The sequence below is a fragment of the Dermochelys coriacea genome, chromosome 2, assembly GCF_009764565.3.
Source record: "Dermochelys coriacea isolate rDerCor1 chromosome 2, rDerCor1.pri.v4, whole genome shotgun sequence".
Classification (NCBI taxonomy): domain Eukaryota; kingdom Metazoa; phylum Chordata; order Testudines; family Dermochelyidae; genus Dermochelys; species Dermochelys coriacea.
This window is the reverse complement of record NC_050069.1, coordinates 82,170,655-82,188,945: the sequence shown is the minus strand read 5'-3', so window position 1 is coordinate 82,188,945 and position 18,291 is coordinate 82,170,655. Positions and strand designations below refer to the sequence as shown.

The following is an 18,291-nucleotide window of genomic DNA, read 5'->3' as shown; positions in this document are numbered from 1 at the left end:
GAGAAAAAACAGAGGACATCAATCTTTGGGGCTGTCAATCCAGCACCTTCCATAATTATTAAATTCATTTAAAGGAACACATAATAAATAATTATATAAAGAACGGGAGGCTGATGAAGTGCTTACATTCAAGTGTGTAAATGTTGACTGATCCAAACCCTTCACAGGGTTCTCCAAATCAGAACAACTCCAGTTTGCTCAACCCCTAGTGTCAAGCGGAAGTAGTGGAAGAACAAATTGCTATGGGATATTTTCTCTAGTATGGATAAAACTTGGCCAAATATGTACAGTTGGGGATAATCCTGCACTGTCAGGAAGAGGAACTAGGTGATTTAATAGGTTTTTCCTTCATTAACTTCATAGAAGTTGTATGAAGCCATACAACTTAGGTTGTATGGCTCCTGTCTCTGTTTTCACAAAGGAGTGAAAAATGAGTAGCTGGCACAACTATTAATAAAGTACACTCCCATTTAGCCAAAAGGCCTGGGTTATCCCAGGACATCCCAAACTTTTGGATAACTGGGCATTTGGATAAATGGAGGAACTCTTTTGTGCTGCAGTTTCACACAGATGTAGAAATATGGGGAATAAGGGGAGTAATACTGATATTTCCTTAATACTTGATACTTTGTTAAAAAGTAAAAACACCCAACTTTACTGAGTTTAATAAAACACCAAAATTGTATTAAAAGCACAGTGGGCATAATTTAATTCTGAATATTATATCTTCTTTAAAAAATGAATAATCACAGTCTGTTGTAATTGAGATCTCTTTTTTGCACGGCCTTCTGAGGCAGTTAATACAACAGAACTGCTATACAAATACAAAACCATTGATTAGCACTAATGCTGACATTACCCTGCCAAACAGTTGTTGCTGCTGAAACAGGATTAGGTCCCAGTAGCTGCAGATAACCACTCAGAACCACTATACAAATACACAACCATTGATAGCGCTAACAGGTGTGAAGAGACTAATTGAGACCTTATTAGTAGGTGATTATTTAATATGGGGAACACACTGTGGATTCAGATAACTAGGGTTTTGGATAAAGAGAATTCAGATAACTGGAATTATACTGTATTTGTTTACATTTCATTGTATGCCAGAGAGGTTTTAATTATACAGAGAGATTGAAGCAAGGATTTGACAGGAAAACTCTATTGTAATACACAGAACACAAAAAACCTGCACTTTTCAGCACACCCCCAAGTCAACATATCAAAGAGCATGTTTATAAAAGCAATAAAGCAGTGGAGTATTATGATTGGATTAAGCAGAATAGTTAATCTAGATCTCATGCTCTGAAGAAATCCCTTAATTTCTGAGACATGGGGATTTTGGACCAAATTCCACACCGTATTTGACCATCATTAAATCCATCCATTTCAAGACTTTGGCATTACGTACTGGATCTAATGCATCCTGTGAATGAGAAATATGTTTGACTGTAATTTACAAGACATCTTTATGCATTATGATATTGCCCATAGATGTCAATACGTATGGAGTACAGTATTCTTAACCATTAGTGACTTTTCAGAGTTTAATGCAAAAATGTTATGGAAAGAAAACAAATAAGGCTATATCTTGTGGTTTATGGAAATCTAATATAGAGAATAGTAAAAATGAGGATAACTCCACAAACTATTTACAGTTATATCTAATGGTTTATTATAGACCAAAAATAAGTACATCAACTGTTTAGCAATTACACAAACAATTATAAAGTTTTTTAAGAATATATTTACATTTTAAATTTTCCTTTTGTTTCTAGTTTTAATTAAAACAAAACCAGATTTCCAATCAAATTTTTAACCTTTCACTGCTCTTCTGGGTGTGTTTTTAAATCCAAATGAAATGAATTTTCCATTTATACCTATAAGAATGAATGAGTATACAGTATAATGGACACTTATGCAAACTTTTTAAGGGGTGCATCCCCATGTCCAAGGTATACATATGCAACATTGCCTCTTTAATATTAGAATTTCTTTACTTCCTTCCAATTACATTTACATCTTAAGCACTTAATAAAAACCTTCATGTATACAGCTCTTTTCATTCCAAAGGATCCCAAATGCCCAAATGTACTCTAAATGCAGTCACCTCTCTGGTGAACAGGACAACCTTTTAACAATTCACAGCAGCACTACCCAACAGCATGAGACAGAAAGTGAAGAAGAAGATGAAGTAATTGCAGGAGGAATTTAAATAGTCATACTATAACTGGAAGTCTAACACCCTTATCTTTGTGGAAAATGTGATGGGATCTTTAATGAATACATGGGTGCAGAAGGATCTCATATCTTCTTCACTTAGGATATTTAAAAAGAAACAAAAAACTAAGCTGACATAGCACCAGAAGGAATAATCTGCACCAACATGGGGACAGATTAGACACTCTAATATGTCTTTTCCATTTCTAATTTCTATAATGGAGTGATCTTGGTTTTTACATCAGTCTGAAAGACCACACCTTCAACAGCACAGTGCTCCCAGTGATTTTGGTTGTTCATGAAGATAGCCACCTGAGGAATCATCAGTATCATTCCATGTAGCATCTCTACCTTGCTTAGAGGTCTCCAAGTATTGACCAGGCTAGACATATCTTATTTTGTGAAAGCTAATGAGATCACACAGCCCAAGATGGTAAAGATTCAACTCCCATCCACCATGTCAGATTACTTCCCAAAATTCCTTGGGTTTCTGCTTGGTGCTCTTGTCTTCTATTTCTTTCTCTCTCTGTGGGAAGAGAAACACACATTGCTTCCTCTACATCTTTCACTTTTGTAGTAGTAATGAATTCCTCATTATTCCCTGAGGGTGCTGACTCACTCACTTGCCTCTGAAGCGATGTAAACTGGAATTTGTATCTTTTTGAAGGTCAGCGGCAGTGCACATGAACAGGAAAGAAGGGTCAGAATGCTAACGAATATCAGAGATATGCTGGCAGTACAAGTGTGAATGCAGAATCAGAATACTTCATGGCTGCCAGGATATTGTATTGCTTGCTAGATTGGACAACAGGAGGATAGCGGATACCCATTTAAAAGGTTCCAATCAATGAGAAGAAGCTTGCCTATACAACGGAAAATCCTCAGTGTCTGTCAGAGGAAAGTGTATAGCTATTTAAAAAAATCTTTGCTTGCCAGTTTCCAGAAAATTCCTTGTTACCTTTCATATTTTACAAATCCACTGGAGAAACAGAGATAATGTACTGGTGTTTAACAAGTCATAGAATCACAGAAATTAGAGACATTCACAACCTATTAGGTCATTTTATCCGGCTGCTGGATTATCCTCTGGGCAAAGCTTGCATGGCTACAATCTAGTTATAAACAGATTCTACCCCATCTTTTTGGGAGATTAATCCACAGTCTAATCATGGATGGAGAATTACACTAATTTGGGACCTGCTATATTCAGCCCGGGACCAGGAGCAAAAGTATTTGTAGATGAGGAATAAGTGAGATTTAAGGCTTAACTGCTGTCTTGCAAACCATTAGAAGCTTCCTAACTGTACAGAGCATTCATTTCTAGTTCTAGTAACATGTGAGATCAGACCTTTAAAGTCATATCATTCTAAATACCATCTTTCTTTTTTCCCTGCTTGAATTCTCATGCTGGTTTAGAAGTTAGTCTTTTGTAACGAGCCTTCTAGAAATCAGTGCTTTATACCATAAAAACTATAAACATTAACCTTTTCCACGAGCTTTCAGCTGCTAAAATCATGTAGCAACTGAATGGAGAAAAGATGGCAAAATGGAAATCAGAATGATGTAGTTTTAAAGGTCCAATATTTGACAAAGTTCTAGAATTAGAAAAACTTTGGCTGTCCAGTACAAAACACTTTCAGGACCAGTAAAGGACCAGTAAAGAACAAAGCTGCACAACCCTCACATACACTAAAATCTCCCCAAAAACATACTGTAGCCTTATAGATGGATGGGTATATATTGAGTAATCTTTTAGACTGCTCAGGTTAAAGATTTGGTCTCCTGAGGGCTACAGAATCAGGATTATTATTAGCATTAAGCGACCCTAGAAGCACACAAGAAACAATTCAAGTTTATTACAAGTTCCTGTATTAACAAATTCAGAAAGCAGAGAAACAGTCTCACAATACTAAATACAATAGCAGATAGAGAATGCAGAGAATTTAGTCCTATGACCAGCATCACTCACATTTCCTGCTGGGGGGACCCTGGAGTGTCAGTCCTTATCGTCTTCCTTGTCATTACCCATGGTTGTTCTGCCATCTCCCTGTGCCTTTTTTCCCCCAGCACATACATTGGGCAACACCTTTTATCCGAGTTATCCTTACACCTCCTAAGGCTCATACATATACATAGGGAAAAAGGGGTTGACATCCTTATTTGCACTTCCACACAGTTATTCCTGGGTAACCTACTTCTGTCAACCCTCCTTAGGCCTAGGCCTAGTATGGCTAAGCTGAAATATTACAGGCCTCAGCCTGTAGGACTTGCATTATAGCTAGTGTGACCAGATAGGAACTGTGAAAAAACTGAATGGGGGGGAGGGGGGGAAATAGGCACCTATATAAGAAAAAAAGTCCCCAAAAACAGGACTGTCCCTATAAAAACAGGACATCTGGTCACCCTAATTATAGCCTTACTTTGCTGATATACCTCATACATACTCATCACTCATAAATGCTATTAACGTTACATTCTGATGATACTATTCTACTTAAACCTATCCATCACACATGAATTAATTTACTTAACCAAAACAATAAATCCTCTATTAGATGATTAAATGAAATAATTGGCTACAATCCATCCCCTCCCCCCAAACCGCATACACAACATAAAACTAAACAGCAAAAGCAAGAACACAAGACAACCATGCCAATACCACTGCACCAAAACAAAATATCAGAGAAAATAAGAATTTTGATCACTGCTAATATCTTTTCTTTTCAGGACAACTTCTTTACACTGATTTTTCTCGGCTCAGTTTCATCCCTTACTCCTATTTATAAGCTATTGGACCATATTTCACATTTCCTCTCCCATCCTCCCAAATATCTGTTGACAGTTGTCACACTCCCTGCCTGGTCACATGCCTCTCCTTTATTTTTCCTGTTAGAGACCAGTATTAAAACAGCAGTTCATTAACTCAGCCTTTTTTGAATAATCATTAATTAACTCCCTCCTTATTTCTTACTCTCAATATTTCATTCCCTTTCTCCTCACCTGGTATATTTGTGGGGAAGCCATTTTTATTCCTTTTGGACCCACTGAACCAGATTCTGAGCTTCACTGCAGTGATGTAAATGTCATTCCTATGCTGTTGTGCAATCCATGGAGTTTGCAGTACTGACAATTCTCACTCAATTCCCTACAAAAAGAGAGTTTAAAATTAAAACATTTGGTTTTGAACAGTTTATATTCTGGAATATGAGCAAAGTTACAAATGTAGCCAGTGGTCATGAAACTGCCCTTTTATAAATTTTGCCAGAGGATTTAATTCAATGACCTGTGAATTCTGTATATTACGATTTTGTTTTATTTGTTTTTATTTTACTGCCCTTTAATTCCACCAAGTGTCTTTTTGCTCTCATAAAAGAAGATGGGTCAAAACGAGAAACTGAACACTATTCATTATACCCTTTATAATTTTGAATATCTCAGTCAAATTCCCTCCTGCTCTTCCAGATTCTTGGCTAAATAATCCTAGTTTATGTAGGCTCTTGGATGTACATCATGCTGTACCTTGGTATCTCTAACCATCTGCATTCTCTTAACCTATTTCTTTTTTCATTATACCTTTCTGAAGGTGAAGTGGCCAAAATTAAAGAGTGCTACAAATCTTGGTTTATCATTTCTTCATAGAACAGACCCGACTCTCTGTTTTTAGCAGTAAAAACCAGTAGCAACCACATTGAAGTCAATGAAGTTACACCTGTGTGCAAAAGGCTGGTGTAAAGAAGCAGAGTGGCAGACCTAATGTCATTCTAAAATATCTGTATGTACTATTTTCTTTTTTTTAAATGTGCAAAACGTGTGTGCGCGCGTGTGTGTAAATCAGGTTGCACACTGAATAGATACCTTAACTGAACGATCCACAATGGTTCCTTATTGTTATTAGCAATCCACACCAACTTTGCTGTCTAATTCTGTCTTTCCTAACTACTTATAAATTGCTTATTGCCTAGGTATCCAAGTGTATCCATTTGCCTCAAAACAATTATTAAATATCAGCAGTTCTAATACCAATCCCTGGGCCCCCCCCCCAATACTAATTAAGGCCCAAATGGATCATGTAAACATATACATAATTTTACTCATGTGAGTAGTCTCAAAATCAGGGGGGCAATTCACACAAGTAAAATTATGCATATGTCTAAGTGTTAGTAGAATAGGGGCCTAATTTACTAATTACCTCCCCCCCTTGGCTTACTGAGATCACCGGAGAGAACAAAATCCTCAAAGGTGAATTGTAGTCTGGGCTCCATTTTGGGGCAAGAGAGCATAGAGTGGTTTATCCTACTACTTACATGAGTAAGGCAGAACTGGTCCCTAAATCTTTGATGAAGCGTTTGCTGCTGCTGCTGCTCTAATATTAAAAGAATGCGTGGTTTTTCCTGATGCTTTGTTGCTGTGAGACTAAGTGACTTTCCGCCGGCGAACAAGCACAGGGGCAATGTCACTGTGTACAATGAACTGTTTCCCTTTGTATACCTGGAAAACAATGCTACTTTGATACACTATTTTAGAATTAAGAAAAAACACAAGTTACACAGTCCTACCCTCTTTCAGAGCATTAAACCGCCATCTTCAGAGGCTTTCCCATCCTCTATTATCTTTCCTCAATGGTCTCGTTAGTAGTTTCTTCTCTTGTCCAGAAGTCTTCTAAAACAGGAAGAAAATTATTCTGCTCACAAAAAGGCGCAAGAGGAATATAAACAGAGCAGTGCATGTTATATAAAACTAAAGGGAAGAAAAAAGCATCTTAGGTAAAACCAAGCTACTTATTTTATGATTTTTAAATGTTATTTTGTCCAATATTGATTTTTTTATATGGAAGATAAATTATAGATCCTGCAGCACTTGAGACTATGGCTCTCTTGCTTTGACACAGCTGGTCAAGTTAAGAATTGAAGTCCTAGTAATTAGTTATGAGTTTCTTAGTACCGAGGAGCCAGACTAGGACGAGAAAACTTTGCGAGGTTACCACTCAGGGGGGGAAGGCAAAACTCTTGGGGGAAAAAAACAGACTATCCTGAAAAAGGAGTACCCTACAGCATCTGGATCTTGTTGCTACAAATAGATGTTTCTTAGGGCACCTGCTTGCAAGACAGAAATACCATACACAACCTCTGGCTCTCATCCTCTCTCAAACAACTTATTTTGAGGTAAAAATATTTGAAAATACATGGTATAGTGAAGGGAGGATCTTCAACAGAATTTCAGTCATAGTACCCTCAACTATAACCTTGGAAATCAGTGGTGTGTGTGTACAGTCACTGGACAAATAGGTGGGGGATAATAAGAGGAAGCAATAGAATCAGAAAGTGGGTCAGAGGGAAGGAATTAACTGATAGAACTTTGCTGCGTGGTTATAGGAATCGTGTAGAACAAGTGTTGGAAGGCAAGGCAAGAACAAGAAGAGAAGCTTCATGGGAGGATGTGGTGGGTAGGAAGAAAGGTCATGTCTATATAGTGCATTAGTCTGCACTGGAGGGGAAGTAAATTCTAGCATGTTGCACACTAACTGGCCTGTGTGGACCCAGCAAACACTAGTGTGCACTAGAATTCATGCTCCTCTAATGCAGAGTAACGCACCATGTAGACAGCCCAGAGAATCAATGGACCTCATTGTTTCAGAATCCAGTTGTCTCAGACATTCAGGTTCTCAGAAGTATAATACATGCACAAATCCCTAGTCCTCTCTTTAGAAATGCCCTGTAATTTTGATTTTGCCACCATAAATGGAAGCTGGAAACCAAATTTCAAGAATTCAAATAGAAGCAGCTTTGTAATCTTGAGATTAAGACACTATTCTAAGACTCACTAGATCTGGGTTTCAGTCCTCTTCTCTGCTGTGGGCAAGTCATTTAATCTTGGTGGCTCAGTTTCCCACTTGTAAAATGGGGAAAATATTACTTTCTTTAGCTGTTTTGTCTAGACTGTAATCTCCATGAAGCTGGGGCTTTTTCTTGCTATGTCTATGAACAGCACCTAGCAGGTAAGGCCCCAGTGCTGGCCAGAGCCTCTAGTTGCTACTGTAATAAAAAATAAATAGAAGAATATTTTAAATTGGTGGTTAGACCTAAACAAATTAAGTTGAATTGGGTTTGGAGAGGCACCCCGAATTTTGGTTCCTTATCCAAGCACTATCCAAAATATTCACATTTTCTGAGTATGCCATACTACAGTGTTTCCCAAACTTGGGAAGCCGCTTGTGCATGGAAAGTCCCTGGTGGGCCTGGCCGGTTTGCTTACCTGCCGTGTCTGCAGGTTCGGCCGATCGTGGCTCCCACTGGCCGCGGTTCGCTGCTGCAGGCCAATGGGAACCGAGATCAGCTGAACCTGTGGATGTGGCAGGTAAACCAACTGGCCGGGCCCGCCAGGGGCTTTCCCTGAACAAGTGGCATCCCAAGTTTGGGAAACACTGCCCTACTGGTTAGAATTCTTGTGAGGAATCCAATATTTCTAGTTTTGGTCCTGAATTGTACCAGGATATTCAAAGGCATGTGAAAAAGATTAATAACGTGGGACAAACTTAGGTGAACTTTGCCCCACAAGTAAGACTTTGTTCAGATTAAGCTTTGCTGAAGTTTTGGGATGATGCTTTTTAAAAATTGAATCAATTTAGCCCTTCCTCTTAATATTGTAGTTAAAAGAAAAAGCTTAAGTTATTATTAAAACTTCCCCTATAGTTTTTTTTTTTAAATTTATCACTAGATAATGCCACCCCTTCTCTAACAACAGTACATAAACAATGGCTATATTTAACAATCACTTGGTTTCACTATTAAGTTCAGGTACAGCTGGTTGAAAAGTTTTGGGGGTGGGAATCCTGTAAACACGGTTGATTATTTTCTCTTTTTGCAATTTTGAAAAATTTGAAATTTTAAGGGAAACATTATTTTAAAAATGAAAAGTTGGAAAATTTTGACTAGCTCTAATTTTGGACAGTTTTAAAGTACTTATTTGTTTTATTACATCGCTGATATTTTAAAAAATGAGACACTGCTTAGCTAGAAGCTATGTTCTACTGTCCGTCAGATCAGATAAATGGTGCCATTAAAAAAAAGGCTGCACATTGCATAGTAGTATTTATTTATTTCAATTATCAGGATAGTATCTGTATTGGGGAAGCTATGGATGATAAGGAGATTGTCAGAATAGGAGGAAACCCTCTCAATATCAGCCATGTCCAGTGAGGTCCCTCTCATAACACACTGTGTCTGGGATGGAAGTCTTTTCCCTCAGCTTCCTGAATGCCCTTCTCCACAGCATAGAGTGAATGGAACAGGAAAGGACATGGCTTACCATACCAGGGCATGTGAACAGAAACTACCAGGATGTGTCAACAATCCATTCCCCTCTGCATGTAAAAGTGGAGGATGACAAATCTAAAAACATATTTGACTTTGAGGTTTCTAAAGTGTTGTTACAACAGCTGGTCAAAAAAGATAAAAAACTTCTGAAAAATTTCAAAAACTTTGAATGACGACAGGTTTCAGAGTAGCAGCTGTATTAGTCTGTATTTGCAAAAAGAAAAGGAGTACTTGTGGCACCTTAGAGACTAAACACACTTATTTGAGCATAAGCTTTCATGAGCTACAGCTCACTTCATCAGATGCATTTGGTGGAAAATACAGTGGGGAGATTTATATACACACACAGAGAACATGAAACAATGAAAGGTTTTCCTCCTTTCCCTCCCCTGCTGCTGGTGATGGCTTATCTTAAGAGATCACTCTCCTTGCAGTGTGTATGATAAACCCATTGTTTCATGTTCTCTGTGTGTGTGTGTATATAAATCTCTCCTCTGTTTTTTCCACCAAACGCATCCGATAAAGTGAGCTGTAGCTCACGAAAGCTTATGCTCTAATAAATTTGTTAGTCTCTAAGGTGCCACAAGTACTCCTTTTCTTTTTGCGAATACAGACTAACACGGCTGCTACTCTGAAACCTGTAAGGAGAGTGATCACTTAAGATGAGCCATCACCAGCAGCGGGGGGGGGGGGGGGGAAACGGAGGAAAACCTTTCATGGTGAAAAGCAAGGTAGGCTATTTCCAGCAGTTAACAAGAACATCTGAGGAACAGTGGGGGGTGGGAAGGGGGGGAGAAATAGTTTTACTTTATGTAATGACTCATCCATTCCCAGTCTCTATTCAAGCCTAAAGTTAAAATTGTATCCAGTTTGCAAATTAATTACAATTCAGTAGTCTCTCGTTGGAGTCTGTTTTGGGAGTTTTTTTTGTTGAAGGATAGCCACCCTCAGGTCTGTAATTGAGTAACCGGAGAGATTGAAGTGTTCCCCGACTGGTTTTTGAATGTTATAATTCTTGACGTCTGACTTGTGTCGATTTATTCTTTTACGTAGAGACTGTCCAGTTTCACCAATGTACATGGCAGAGGGGCATTGCTGGCACATGATGGCATATATCTCATTGGTAGATGCACAGGTGAACGAGCCTCTGATAGGTTTCAGAGTAGCAGCCGTGTTAGTCTGTATTCGCAAAAAGAAAAGGAGTACTTGTGGCACCTTAGAGACTAACAAATTTATTAGAGCATAAGCTTTCGTGAGCTACAGCTCACTTCATCGGATGCATTTGGTGGAAAAAACAGAGGAGAGATTTATATACACACACACAGAGAACATGAAACAATGGGTTTATCATACACACTCTAAGGAGAGTGATCACTTAAGATAAGCCATCACCCACAGCAGGTGGGGGAAGGAGGAAAACCTTCCATGGTGACAAGCAGGTAGGCTAATTCCAGCAGTTAACAAGAATATCAGAGGAACAGTGGGGGGTGGGGTGGGGGGGAGAAATACCATGGGGAAATAGTTTTACTTGTGTAATGACTCATCCATTCCCAGTCTCTATTCAAGCCTAAGTTAATTGTATCCAGTTTGCAAATTAATTCCAATTCAGCAGTCTCTCGTTGGAGTCTGTTTTTGAAGCTTTTTTGTTGAAGTATAGCCACTCTTAGGTCTGTGATCGAGTGACCAGAGAGATTGAAGTGTTCTCCAACTGGTTTTTGAATGTTATAATTCTTGACGTCTGATTTGTGTCCATTCATTCTTTTACGTAGAGACTGTCCAGTTTGGCCAATGTACATGGCAGAGGGGCATTGCTGGCACATGATGGCATATATCACATTGGTAGATGCGCAGGTGAACGAGCCTCTGATAGTGTGGCTGATGTGATTAGGCCCTATGATGGTGTCCCCTGAATAGATATGTGGACAGAGTTGGCAACGGGCTTTGTTGCAAGGATAGGTTCCTGGGTTAGTGGTTCTGTTGTGTGGTTGCTGGTGAGTATTTGCTTCAGGGTGGGGGGGGGGCTGTCTGTAAGCAAGGACTGGCCTGTCTCCCAACATCTGTGAGAGTGATGGGTCGTCCTTCAGGATAGGTTGTAGATCCTTGATGATGCGTTGGAGAGGTTTTAGTTGGGGGCTGAAGGTGATGGCTAGTGGCGTTCTGTTATTTTCATTGTTGGGCCTGTCCTGTAGTAGGTGACTTCTGGGTACTCTTCTGGCTCTGTCAATCTGTTTCTTCACTTCAGCAGGTGGGTATTGTAGTTGTAAGAATGCATGATAGAGATCTTGTAGGTGTTTGTCTCTGTCTGAGGGGTTGGAGCAAATGAGGTTACATCGTAGAGCTTGGCTGTAGACAATGGATCGTGTGGTATGATCTGGATGAAAGCTAGAGGCATGTAGGAAGGAATAGCGGTCAATAGGTTTCTGATATAGGGTGGTGTTTATGTGACCATTGTGTATGAGCACCGTAGTGTCCAGGAAGTGGATCTCTTGTGTGGACTGGTCCAGGCTGAGGTTGATGGTGGGATGGAAATTGTTGAAATCATGGTGGAATTCCTCAAGGGCTTCTTTTTCATGGGTCCAGATGATGAAGATGTCATCAATGTAGTGCAAGTAGAGTAGGGGCATTAGGGGACGAGAGCTGAGGAAGTGTTGTTCTAAGTCAGCCATAAAAATGTTGGCATACTGTGGGGCCATGCGGGTACCCATCGCAGTTCCACTGATTTGAAGGTATACATTGTTCCCAAATGTGAAATAGTTATGGGTGAGGACAGAGTCACAAAGTTCAGCCACCAGGTTTGCCGTGACATTATTGGGGATACTGTTCCTGACGGCTTGTAGTCCATCTTTGTGTGGAATATTGGTGTAAAGGGCTTCTACATCCATAGTGGCTAGGATGGTGTTTTTAGGAAGATCACCAATGGATTGTAGTTTCCTCAGGAAGTCAGTGGTGTCTCGAAGATAGCTGGGAGTGCTGGTAATGTAGGGCCTGAGGAGGGAGTCTACATAGCCAGACAATCCTGCTGTCAAATTGACAGAGCCAGAAGAGTACCCAGAAGTCACCAATTATAGGATAGGCCCAACAAAGAAAATAACAGAACGCCACTAGCCATCACCTTCAGCCCCCAACTAAAACCTCTCCAGTGCATCATCAAGGATTTACAACCTATCCTGAAGGATGACCCATCACTCTCACAGATCTTGGGAGACAGGCCAGTCCTTGCTTACAGACAGCCCCCCAATCTGAAGCAAATACTTACCAGCAACCACACACCACACAACAGAACCACTAACCCAGGAACCTATCCTTGCAACAAAGCCCGTTGCCAACTCTGTCCACATATCTGTTCAGGGGACAACATCATAGGGTCTAATCACATCAGCCACACTATCAGCGGCTCGTTCACCTGCGCATCTACCAATGTGATATATGCCATCATGTGCCAGCAATGCTCCTCTGCCATGTACATTGGTGAAACTGGACAGTCTCTACGTAAAAGAATAAATGGACACAAATCAGATGTCAAGAATTATAACATTCAAAAACCTAGTCGGAGAACACTTCAATCTCTCTGGTCACTCGATTACAGACCTGAGGGTGGCTATCCTTCAACAAAAAAACTCCAAAAACAGACTCCAACGAGAGACTGCTGAATTGGAATTAATATGCAAACTGGATACAATTAACTTAGGCTTGAATAGAGACTGGGAATGGATGAGTCATTACATAAAGTAAAACTATTTCCCCATGTTATTTCTCCCCCCCCCCCACCGTTCCTCAGATGTTCTTGTTAACTGCTGGAAATAGCCTACCTTGCTTGTCACCATGAAAGGTTTTCCTCCTCCCCCCCCCCCGCTGCTGGTGATGGCTCATCTTAAGTGATCACTCTCCTTACAGTGTGTATGATAAAACCCATTGTTTCATGTTCTCTGAGTGTGTGTGTATATATAAATCTCCCCACTGTATTTTCCACCAAATGCATCCGATGAAGTGAGCTGTAGCTCACGAAAGCTTATCCTCAAATAAATTTGTTAGTCTCTAAGGTGCCACATGTACTCCTTTTCTTTTTGCAAAAACTTTGAAGTCATTTTCCAAGCTTTGAAATGGAACACAATTTCTGGGCATAGGAAATATTTCAAAATTCAAATATTATCAGATATGAAATGTTTTCAGTTTTCTTTTTCCTTCTTCCATTTTCCTCTTTTCATTTTGTCACTGAAAAGGGGAGAGAAATGGAGAAAAAAGGAGGGAAACCAGGCAACACCATCAGAAAATCATGCTACATTTTTCATTTTCTAATTTAATCAAAACAAAAAAAAAGACGCAAATCCCATAAAATTTCAGAAAAAAACTTTTTCAAGAAAACTTCCATGAGAAGTGGCCACATTTATGAAAAATGGCTATTTTTCAAAGGAAAAAAATGATTTGAAACATTTTGGCCAGTTCTAATTGTTAATAAATGGAAAAAAGTGTTCTTGAAATGTGGGTTTTGAGCTGAGTGTCCGTTTATTTTAGTATAGCTACCATCTTATTTGGTAGTTACACATTCTTTGCAAATTTCAGAGGCTTTGTGCAACCACAATTCCAATTGATATCCATGGGAGCTGGGAGTACTCAGCACCCCTGAAAATCAGAAGAAATAAATTAGCCATATATTGCCTGTGAGTTTTTCAGTTAGTTAAATGTGTTTTACATTTATCTCCAAACTTCAGTAATTCACCCCTCCTATAAATCAATTGATATTTCCTAGATAGTGACTTTCCCTTTTCCTTCAAGATGCTTATTCGGATTGGTATCTGCATGTGCAGAACATGCTACTCTCCCAATGTAATCTGTACCTCTGTGTGTAGAGAGTAAGATAGCTACAGTATGTAAAATATTACCCTTGAAGGCTGGAACTCATCATTATGATGGAGGCTCAGCAGGTAGCAGAATGAAAAGCCACTAGCCAATGAATTAGGAGCCTGGAGTGTCATACAGCTTTGTTGATACCCCAGAGAGAGGAAAAAAAAGCCTTGGTAGACTAAATCTACAGGTCCCAGAATTCCACATCACTGGAGCACAAGCCTTCACCCCCCACCCCCAGCCCCTTTTTGCTACTTCATTAGCCGCTTGCTGAAGGACAACTGTTGCAGGCAGAAAATGAACATTTCTTAAGGGGGTGACAAGCTACACAGCTCATTTCTCTACTGCCCTATGTGGGATTGTCTTTTGTTTGCTTGTTTTTTAAAAGCCTTAGACTTGGGCAGAATATAATTTTTGAGGAATTACAACCACGCGGTGAAATAATTGATTTATGTATTCCAAGAGTAAACACTCAGGGCCGCCAAGTTGAACACACTTCAATTGCTGTGTCAGGATGGGAACTGGGTTGTTTGGATGTCAAAAGCACAAAAAGAAAAGGAGTACTTGTGGCACCTTAGAGACTAACAAATTTATTAGAGCATAAGCTTTCGTGAGCTACAGCTCACTTCATCGGATGCATTTGGTGGAAAAAACAGAGGAGAGATTTATATACACACACACAGAGAACATGAAACAATGGGTTTATCATACACACTGTAAGGAGAGTGATCACTTAAGATAAGCCATCACCAACAGCAGGGGGGGGAAAGGAGGAAAACCTTTCATGGTGACAAGCAGGTAGGCTAATTCCAGCAGTTAACAAGAATATCAGAGGAACAGTGGGGGGTGGGGTGGGGGGGAGAAATACCATGGGGAAATAGTTTTACTTTGTGTAATGACTCATCCATTCCCAGTCTCTATTCAAGCCTAAGTTAATTGTATCCAGTTTGCAAATTAATTCCAATTCAGCAGTCTCTCGTTGGAGTCTGTTTTTGAAGCTTTTTTGTTGAAGTATAGCCACTCTTAGGTCTGTGATCGAGTGACCAGAGAGATTGAAGTGTTCTCCAACTGGTTTTTGAATGTTATAATTCTTGACGTCTGATTTGTGTCCATTCATTCTTTTACGTAGAGACTGTCCAGTTTGGCCAATGTACATGGCATTCCTACAACTACAATACCCACCTGCTGAAGTGAACAAACAGATTGACAGAGCCAGAAGAGTACCCAGAAGTCACCTACTACAGGACAGGCCCAACAAAGAAAACAACAGAACGCCACTAGCCATCACCTTCAGCCCCCAACTAAAACCTCTCCAACGCATCATCAAGGATCTACAACCTATCCTGAAGGACGAGCCATCGCTCTCTCAGATCTTGGGAGATAGACCAGTCCTTGCTTACAGACAGCCCCCCAATCTGAAGCAAATACTCACCAGCAACCACACACCACACAACAGAACCACTAACCCAGGAACCTATCCTTGCAACAAAGCCCGTTGCCAACTCTGTCCACATATCTATTCAGGGGATACCATCATAGGGCCTAATCACATCAGCCACACTATCAGAGGCTCGTTCACCTGCGCATCTACCAATGTGATATATGCCATCATGTGCCAGCAATGCCCCTCTGCCATGTACATTGGCCAACTGGACAGTCTCTACGTAAAAGAATGAATGGACACAAATCAGACGTCAAGAATTATAACATTCAAAAACCAGTTGGAGAACACTTCAATCTCTCTGGTCACTCGATCACAGACCTAAGAGTGGCTATACTTCAACAAAAAAGCTTCAAAAACAGACTCCAACGAGAGACTGCTGAATTGGAATTAATTTGCAAACTGGATACAATTAACTTAGGCTTGAATAGAGACTGGGAATGGATGAGTCATTACACAAAGTAAAACTATTTCCCCATGGTATTTCTCGCCCCCACCCCACCCCCCACTGTTCCTCTGATATTCTTGTTAACTGCTGGAATTAGCCTACCTGCTTGTCACCATGGAAGGTTTTCCTCCTTTCCCCCCCCTGCTGTGGGTGATGGCTTATCTTAAGTGATCACTCTCCTTACAGTGTGTATGATAAACCCATTGTTTCATGTTCTCTGTGTGTGTGTGTATATAAATCTCTCCTCTGTTTTTTCCACCAAATGCATCCGATGAAGTGAGCTGTAGCTCACGAAAGCTTATGCTCTAATAAATTTGTTAGTCTCTAAGGTGCCACAAGTACTCCTTTTCTTTTTGCGAATACAGACTAACACGGCTGCTACTCTGAAAAAAGCACAAAAGACGCATGAAATCCTTCTGCGTATGTGGAAACAAGATCTTGCATGTGATATGCATACAGAGCAGGGCTGCAAGAATCAGACAAAGATTGAATCACCTGTAAAACAAGCATTTGCAGATTACATATTGTGTTCAATTACAACATGGTTTTGGAAATTGTATACATTATTGCAGTGTCAAGTCAGAGGAAGATTACATACCGCCTGTTCAATTGGATTTATAGGCTTTGTGTAGGTTTTTAACAAAAACCCAGACATTTTGCTTTATCAAATTCCATATATTAAATGTATTCTTATTATTAATTACTTAGTAATTAATTGCTGACACTGTGCTCAGTCTTCGAACCAAGGAACTTACAGTGGAAGGCCCTGATCCTGCAGACAATCAGTAGGGTCACATACTTAAGTTAATAATGTACGCAAGTGATGGGGGGGGGTCAGGTTCTAAGAACCTGATCCTGCAAACACTTAACCCTGTGGGTGATTTCACTTCTATTAGGAGCCTCTTTGAGGTCAATGGAACTCTTCACCATGAGTGAAGCTTCTAAAGTGGTAGCAATCCACAAACCAAAGACCTTTTAATTACACCCTTCTGCATATTTTACATGGAAATAGGCAAATATGAGCCTAAGGATTTTCCTGCCTTAACCAAACCAGCATTTCCATTATTTCACACAGTTCTCTTTAATTTCAGAAACTTCTTTGAACTCTAATTATCCCAAGTCCACAATTATTGGACATGTCAGTGCCCCCTTGTGATAGACTTTGCATTGACATATACTAAATGACAATCCCTGCCCCAAATGTTTACCAAGTACAGATATTTGCTTCAGGGTTAAAGTTTTTCATTCACTCATCTACGGGCTTTTCCCCATGACTCCAGAGTGTGCCTATCTCTGTTGAACCTAGAGCCTTCAAATGAGCTAGAAAGAGTCCAACACATGACCCTGTTTTCCCTTCATCAATATCACTCAGGGTTCTTTTTTCTTGCTATTATTAGAAATGCTTCTCAGAACTGCCAGTATAAGACAAGATCCAATTGCACCTTTACCATTTTTAAAATGACAAACCACATTGAACTGGCAGCAAGCAGGCATGTCCTAGATCAATCACAGCCACTTCTGTAATCTAAAGGAACTCAGAACACCATCCTCACCCAACCATTTGGACACGAGGTATCTCTCCTCCAAACTTTTATCCAAGAAACTGTTTGGACAAACAAGATGGACCATGGAGTGAATCCTCAAGGTTCAATAAATTCTGACACTGGTGAGGGGAACAACTACAAAGGTCATGGACTCTTCAACAAAAATGCCCTACAGTCAGCCTTAAATCTTAGCACTTTTACTCAGAGTGCCTTGGCAGACCTCAGCTTTTGAGAGGGTACGTAGAAGGGAGGCACCGTCTAAAGCAGCCAGAATCCAGACCACATAGGCCTTAATAGATTAAAGCAACTTGAATTGCACTCAGAAGCACATAGGAAACCAGTACGCACACAGAATTTAGGCTTAGTGTGCTTGTCATGACTCACTCAGCTAAGCCAGCGGAAAGCCACGTTGTGCACCAGCTGAAGGCTCTGAGTAGTTTCCAAGGATGCTCCCTAAATAGAGCACATTACTAAGATAGT

The 18,291-nt window shown here is 40.0% G+C and overlaps 2 long non-coding RNA genes across 3 annotated transcripts in view; one reads left to right on the top strand and one right to left on the bottom strand.

Moving 5' to 3' along the window:
• Window positions 1-1,826: 1,826 nt before the first annotated feature.
• The window catches only part of LOC119851924, a 25,366-nt gene continuing 8,901 nt past the window's right edge, over window positions 1,827-18,291 (bottom strand). For both annotated transcript variants that reach the window (XR_005291454.2, XR_005291455.2), the window contains exons 2-4: window positions 6,780-6,882; window positions 5,224-5,368; window positions 1,827-2,746 (exon numbers count right to left, since the gene is read on the bottom strand). This is a non-coding gene — a long non-coding RNA (uncharacterized LOC119851924). The remainder of the gene's footprint in view (window positions 2,747-5,223; window positions 5,369-6,779; window positions 6,883-18,291) is intronic.
• The window catches only part of LOC122458708, a 17,302-nt gene continuing 14,448 nt past the window's right edge, over window positions 15,438-18,291 (top strand). Inside the window, exon 1 of the long non-coding RNA XR_006278880.1 lies at window positions 15,438-15,449. This is a non-coding gene — a long non-coding RNA (uncharacterized LOC122458708). The remainder of the gene's footprint in view (window positions 15,450-18,291) is intronic.